The sequence below is a fragment of the Octodon degus genome, unplaced genomic scaffold (assembly GCF_000260255.1).
Source record: "Octodon degus isolate 3935 unplaced genomic scaffold, OctDeg1.0 scaffold00047, whole genome shotgun sequence".
In the NCBI taxonomy this organism is placed as follows: domain Eukaryota; kingdom Metazoa; phylum Chordata; class Mammalia; order Rodentia; family Octodontidae; genus Octodon; species Octodon degus.
Window position 1 is genome coordinate 14,251,141 of NW_004524623.1, and position 7,799 is coordinate 14,258,939.

A 7,799-nucleotide genomic window follows, 5' to 3' on the forward strand; every position below is an offset into this window, starting at 1 on the left:
GCTTAGATAGAGTTATTACCTTAGCACCAGGTCCAGATCTATGAAGTTCGGATTCCTCCAGGTGGGTGTTCCTTGGATCTGGCTGCTGTGCTTCACTTCTTTCTGCTGCAGGTGTTAGAGAACCCTTTGTGTCTCTCTGGCAAGATGTTCTGCTCCTGAATCAGCTGGGTGGGTCTTGCTTCTAGCCTCTTTGCAGGGAGTTCTGCTGAAGGGTTTTGTGCTGGGCCTGCAGCCTGGGTCAAATGAGGATCTCTGGACCAGGTCGTCTCATTCACTCACCAGGCCTGCGCTCTGGGTTGTTCAGGATCCCGCGTCCTGGGTCATCTCACTCACTCTCCGGGCCTGTGCTCTGGGTCTGTGCAGGATCCCGCGGCCTGGGTCGGTCTCACTCACTCGCCGGGCCTGCACTCTGGGTCTGTTCAGGATCCCGCGGCCTGGGTCTCACTCACTAATTTTATTTTTAAGTAAGTAAAAGACTTAAGAATTCCTTGGGAGGCTGGGAAAATGGCTCAGTGGAGTAAGTGCTTCTCTGGCAAGCACAAGGGCCTGAGTTCAATCCCTGGTTCTGCAAAAAAAAAAAAAAAAAAAAGAATTCCTTGAAGGCTATTTGTTTCGGGCCCACTAAGTTGTCTAGTCTGGGCCTGAATTTGTGGTCCTCCTGGCTCGGTCTGCCTCAGGGCTGGGATTATAGGCATGACCACCGCACTCGCTGTCAGGCCTCTTGATTATTGGCATGCTTGACAAGTGTTTGTGACACAGAATTAAATGACATGGTACTAAGTAGACAAGTTCCCTTCTCATGGAAGACCTATTTTTTTTAGCCTTCCTTCCCTGCTTGCTCAGGAACATTTGAAACTGCATATGAATAGGAGTGTGTCAGGTTTCGTTGGTGAGTTGATAAATCATACTGGGTATAAATGCGGGCCATACAGTCAGGCATGCTACTGTAGCTTGCAATCGTAAATCCTGCTTTTGGAAGAGGTAAGTCAAAAGTCACATCTTTCTAGTGATGGCATTTTACTTTTTTGGCTTTGGGTCAGGAAAGATGGGACTCAGGGGGCGGGAGGGGAGGGGGAGAGAGAGAGAGAGAGCGAGAGCGAGAGAGAGAGAGAGAGAGAGAGAGAGAGAGAGAGCTCCTACATGTGCATTACTGTTCTGTCTAACACTGAATTGTGTTGTGGTTCCATCCTTCAAGCACTGTGTTGTCCGTTTTTAAAGAACCAAATTAGAGCATAACGCTTGCTTGTTAAAATTCATAAGTTTCATCCAGCAAGAATTCAGTTGATGGTTGAAAATCCTCTAAAGTGAACAGCACTTAGAAGATTATTAGAAACCTTTTCACAAAGTCACGTAGTGACTCTGAATAATGAGTTAGCTTAGCCTGCAGGAGGAATCTGTACATTCACTGAGAATAAAGGGGGGCTCCTTCGAGCCAGGAGGAAATCTTCTTAGGCGGAGTTTGTTTATTTAATGGGACTTGAAATTAATGTACTGACATTTATTGGACTGTTGGAGAAATTCTGTTCCTGGGCAGTGCTGATTTCTATAAAATAAAACTTAACTAAGTAGCTGAACCATCCGTCAAAGTCGCCTTTTAAACTTTGACTACCTGACGTGACTGAGAAAAACACGAAGCCGACTCTTCGTTTGAAATGGTTTCGTAAAGTTTCTCAGTGAGCACCGCATTCGGAACGCTGCCAGTCGCACGCCTCACACCGTAGCATGTTCAGTGCACCAGGTCTGCAAACGTGAAATGCTTTTGATTTCTGCACTTGCTGGGGTGGGCTGCGGTGGGCTGCGGTGGTGTGGTCTAGCTTAGCATCATCTGCGTTCTCTGCAGCGCCCCCTTGCAGTTGTAGTTGTTCCTTCAACAAAGATTTAAGGAGCAACTACCATGTGCCGTGGGAGACAAACCCAGTGACAAGCAAGACAGAGTCCCTGTCCTCTTAGATTTTACCTAGAACCACGGTAGGAACCAATAAGTAAAAGCAATGAAAAAGAAACATCCAGTCGGATACTGGGCAGTCTTTCTACTTTTGCTTGCCTTCAGCTGTACGACGCATAAGATATTTAGCTGCGTTTCTGATTCACACAGGTGAAGATTTGGTCCGGTCTGGGAGTTCTGTGTCTGAACAGATGGATTCCTAGTTTGTCAGTGAACTGGCCAGCGATAGCTAAACACACTTGCTCGTGGTACCTGTTTTTATGAACATTAATTCCATGAAGTTTTATTGATCTTACCTTACTGACTGAAGATTCTGGAGGAGAAAAGAGGGGAGTGGTTGAGACAATCCCTGAGAGTCAGGGTTGCTTGCGTCTGGGCCAGGGAGGGGGAAGTCACAGAGAAGTTGAGGGGTGAGGACTGTGTGGTGACCAGGGTCCTGGCCTGTGCTGGCCTTCACAGCAGCCAAGTCCTGGGTGCTGGGACAATGCTGACTCCTCACCTTCCTGAGAAGACTGGACAGGAAGCGGGACTGAGGCTGGACAGCTCATCCCCAGCATGAAAGGAGCAGAGGTGTTCTCTTTGTTACATTTCTGCTTTCTGTGGGCTTTTTCTACAGCAGGAAGTCACTGTGTGCTCCTCTCGGCTCCCAGGGGGAAAGGCTGTCCCTCTGGCCGCCGCTTCCTGAAGCAGGAGGCTTTTCCAGGGGCTCCGAAGCCACACATTCGGTCTCTTTGATCCTCCCAAGATCAAGGTGCCAGAACTTGCGCGTGCATCTCAGATGGAGGCCTCGGTCCCGCTGAGGATAAGTTCTGGATAAGAATCTTTACCAGGGTGCCCATCCCGCCCACATCACGGGTCTGCATCCACGACGTTAGCAGACTGAGCAGTGGCCTGCGCCTCGGGTTATGCTCTTGTTACCCCACAAGAGGCCAAGGCGCTTAGGGCACGAAGGCTGCAGAGCAGATGCCTGCGCTTCTGGCGACTCAACCCCACTCTGCAGCCCACACCAGCCCACGCAGCCTTGTACCACACCACTGCCGCACGAGTCTCTACACACACTGCACCTACACCCCGCTCACACACACGCACCCCCTCTCTATCCACAATTTCATACTTGGGCACCTTCAGATGTTCACAGTAGACACGCCTCGTGCTTTGGCTCGAGAGACCCTACACAGCCTGGGTTCTCTCCCTGTTTGTTTATTTTTCACCATTTATTTACTTATTTATTTGGTACAAGGTCTCACAACGCAGCTTGGACTCACAGTGATCCTCCTGGTTCAGCCTCCCCAGTGCTGGGATTCCAGGCTTATGCCACCACACCCAGTTTTGGTGGCCAGCTTGGTGGGACCTTGTGCTTGCCAGGCAGGTGCTTAGATTGCAGAGCTATCTCCCCAGGCCTCTGTCCCCCCCGCTTTTTTTTTTTCCCCAGAACCAGGGATTGAACTCAGGCCCTTATGCTTGCCAGGGAAGTGCTTATTCCACTGAGCCATTTCTCCAGCCCTTTCTGTCCCTTTTTGATACTTTCTACTTCACAGGGTTAGGCTAATAATCAATAAGGATTGATAATCCTAATTATCAATAAGGATTGATTATCAGTAATTAGGGATTGGGTATCAATGATAAGAATTCAATGGATCATTCAATTTTTGCCCAATTTGCCTTTTCTCCTTACAAATAAAACTTGTAAGAACGCAAGTATAAGTTTGTTCAAAAGCTTGTGTGGTTTGGTCTTAAAGATTTTTATTTTAAGCCAGAGTCTTGCTTTGTTGCTCAGGGTGGCCTCCAGTTCCTGGGCTCAAGTGATCTTCCTGTCTCAGCCTCCCTAGGTGTTGGGACTACAGCTACATGTCACTGTGCCTGGATCTAGAATATTCCGTGAGCTGCAGGGATTAATTGTTGAGCCTTCAGTTTTATGTGGACAAAACCCAAGTTTTCATCGCTTCTATTCTGGTGTGGCCTCAGTTCTGCAACACCAAGGAGAAGGTTCCTGGTGCCACAGTTGGGTAGTTGTTCCAGCATGACCTCTGTGCGGAGCGTTCTTGCTGCTCGGCTCTGTGTGTGCTGCCTTCTTCCACTTCCTACAAGATGTGCAAGTCTTTGTTTCTCAGACAGTTGTATTAAAATTTCACCTACAAAAAGGTACTGGCAGGGCTGGAGAGATGGCTCAGTGGTCTAAAGCACCTACTTGAAACAAGCTTGGCAAAGCACAGGGACCTCGGTTCGATCCTCCAGCACCACATGCCAGCCAGCCCCGCCCCCTGGTGGACTGAGCTGGCCACACACACACACAATAAATAAATGTAATAAATAAAAATAAATAAATATTTTTAAAAAAAAAGGTACTGGCATCCGATGATCTGTGAAGTTTAGAATGGAACTGTCCAAGTTGTGGAACATAACACATCTCATTTCTAGAATATTGTTTATTTAGCTTCTTTCCACATTGTTACACTTTCTTAGGTATATTTTAGATATTTATTAATACAATGACATGGGTTATACACAAGTATTTTCTATAGCTTCTTCATTTTCCTATTCTTCAGAATTCTTTCTTAGACAAAATAATTTAAAAGTCTAGATTCCAAATGTTTTTGAATGAGTCACTTCTTGAAAAACATAGATGAGAATGAAAAGTATGGAAGGCACCAGGCTTAGATGCAGGTGGTCAATAGTTCCCCCATGTAGAACCTGTATTAAGGTTTTGGAAGGAGAAGGAATGTCATGTTATTGTCACAAAGACATGAACTAATAACCTAATGGTAGGACTGGGGAGATGGCTCAGTAGAATAAATGCTTGCCTGGCAAGCGCAAGGGCCTGAGTTCAATCCCCAGTTGCAAAAAAACCCTAATGGTGTGAGGACACAAATCTCGTCATTGTCAGCTGACTGAGACAGCACCACTGTTCAGTTTCAGTACAAGAGACCAGTGGTGGACACGGACTGGAGGCCCCACATAGTTGAGCTGTGATGACCCCAAGCTTGTCTTGCAAGTCCCCTGGTGTGGACTCCTCTGCCGGGGTGGGACCTGTGTGGGTTGTGGACTCTGACCTGCCAGTCCCCTCTGAGGAATGAGGGGTGATTTCAACAAACAAAACCAAACCAACACTCCTGTCCCATGAAGCTGGACTCCTCATCCAGCTCCCTGAGTCGTGAGCAGAAAAGTTCAGCTTAGTTCAGCCAATTTCCTTGTGCCGTTAGGGTACTCCGCACATTGTCCCTGCCATCAAGGTGGTGGAATGAGACCCTGACACCCCAGACAGCCCTGGGGTGTTGGCTTGGGGAAACGGCAACATCCACTCACCCAGTGCCAACTGCTACCTCTGGGTGGTTTCCAGTTTTAGCTTAAAGTTGTACTTTGTTTCTTTCCGTGATGTCATAGGTTTGCAGAGCTATGAGTTTAGTGAGTACTGTGATACCAAGCTGGTGAAAATAGGAAGTGTGGGCATCTGGTGTGACCCTATTGTGGGAGACTGCGCAGGGCCCGGCGGGCGCCCACGCCCACTAGTGAGCAGTAGAGTAGAGAACCGTCCTGTTGCCTTGTAAGGTTCCTGTGTGCTGTTTTAAATGGGATAGCTAGGTCAGAAATACCTGTCAGGTGGTTTGTGTACAACTCTAGTTAATTAACAAGAGGAACACTACAGAATTTTTCTTGGCCTGGTGCACCATGAAAAAGTCGCTGAGATGCCACGGACAGCAAGATTTGAGGAAGTTTGGAAACCTGTGACTTCATATCCCATCCTAGAAGAGCAGTGAGTGACATGGGCATGCTCAGTGGTGAAGGGAGGTGGAGGACAGTCCCCTGAGATCGGCCTGGGGGGCCGGCGTGTGGCAGGCATAGCGGTGGTCACAGTGGGGTCCAGACTGTGTGGATGCCTGCCTGGTCTTTGAAGAGGAGAAATTGTTGACTTCTCTGCTTCTAGTGCCTTTTTACTTTGCAAAAGTGTGCGGGGACTGCTGGCTCTGGGCCACTCCTCCCTGTTCTCCTCTTAGCGGACTCTGGGCAGTGCAGGTGGAGTCGCTCTGATGGAGGACACCAGCACCCAACCCTGGAGCTGGAGAGAACACGGCCCCTCTTCACTTGCCTTCTTCAAGTACTGTTTCCTTGCCCTTCTGAGTCTGTCTGTCTGTCTATCTATTTGGTACAGGATCTCACTGTGCATCTCAGACTTGTAGTGATCCTCCTGTCTCAGCCTCCCCAGCACTGAGATTACCGGTGTATGCCACCACTCCTGGTTCTGGGGCCAGCATGGCATGTAGTATTGGGGATTGAACCTGGGTCTTTGTGCTTGCCAGGCAGGCACTTAGACCACTGAGCTATCTCCCAAGTCCACCAAGTTTTTATTTTTCACTGTCTTGCTATTTAGTTAGATCTACCCAGGAATCTAGGGGAGCAAACATTTTAAAAGATGTAATGAAGGAGTGCATTTTCTTTTTAGAAAAATTGTAACTTATGCTGCTAACATTTTTGGAAAGCTGGGACGCACCATGGGTATTTGGTCCTCACAGCAGCCCTTCACATTCTGAGGCGAAGGCCTGTGTTCCTGCTGCACTCTTGCAGCGGTGCTTGGGCCTGCGGCCTGTTTTTCAGTCAATGGTTTCGTGTTCCTCCCTCCACATCTGGAAGGCCTTGTGTTGTGGTAAGTCAGAACCAGATGAGGTGCTCATCTGTCTGGTGAGGATTTGAGCGGAGAGCTGAAATTCTGAGTCTGTGTCCGTACCTAGAACATCAGAAGACGACAAGACCCACGCCATTGTCCCTGTGAAGTTTAAAGTACTTGTGAAGTCCTCATGGGGTGTCCACCCACTTGAGGAACTCAGTACAGTGTATTGTCATTAGCATAACAGGCCTCTCTCCTCCTACCACACCGTCCTGGTGACAGTATTTTAGCAGCCACCTCCCAGTCCTCCCAGCTGTGTGCTTTATTTGCACGCCTGCTCATGAACACTGGGTTCTTAGGTGGCCCCAGATGTGCACACAGAGAAAAGTTGCGCAGTGCCTTCCTCCATCCACGCCGACTATCTGTTTGTGGTCACTGTGACTTGAGGACCTTTGCTCGGTGCTGGGGACACAGAGTTCTGAGTGGCCAGGGCCTGGCCTGGAGAGGCGTCTGGGGAGATGAGTGCGGTAATGTTGGCCATGGGGAACCCCCATGGGTGAAGCCGGAGGAGAGGATGCTGTGCAGGACTCGCTGCTCATGGGAGCTCAGGGGAGTGGAGGGGGGGGACACTGAGCTGGGGCCTGAATGGAGGTGGGGAGCAGCCAGTGAGGCTGTCACCTCTCAGACCTCTGGAACTTGGATCTCTGAGGTGGCAGAGTGCTTTGCGAGCATGAAAATTACCTGCCTGCCTGTAGGGGGCAGGGGGAGGCAGATGTCAACTGGGAAAGCCTCTAGCTGCAAGGCTGCAGCCTGACCTGGGCCAGAAGGGCCAGCTTTGAAGCTGCAGCTGCCGCTGGAGCAGACAGGAAGGCCAGGATTGCAGTTTTCAAAACCAAGGAAGATGGGGAGAGGAAAAAGTGGGGGCTGAGGTTTGGAATGTTACTGGCGGGGTTGCTGAGTAGGCAGGTGGCCGCAGAATGCAGACCACGATCTGTCCTGGAGCCGCAGCGCTGGGAGCCTGCTAGGTATGTATGACTTGTCTAAAAGGTTGGTGCAGTTAGCACCTTTACCCGCTGCTGTGGCGCCTCTTGCATAGAATTTTCTTTGGTTTTCCCATGTTTTCTTTGGAAAATACAAATTCATTTCACTGCTAAAATTTTTTTTTTACATAAATTGTGTTTTATTTTACTAGATGGCAGCTTATTTGGTAAGTTGAGATGGCTTGACATCTTTAAAGTGGATCTTTCTCAATAA

General features: G+C 48.9%; 1 protein-coding gene across 2 annotated transcripts in view; it reads left to right on the forward strand.

Moving 5' to 3' along the window:
- Nucleotides 1-7,799, forward strand: part of Fgd4 (FYVE, RhoGEF and PH domain containing 4) — a 232,783-nt gene that overhangs the window by 91,803 nt on the left and 133,181 nt on the right. The gene's annotated exons all lie outside the window — the stretch shown is intronic.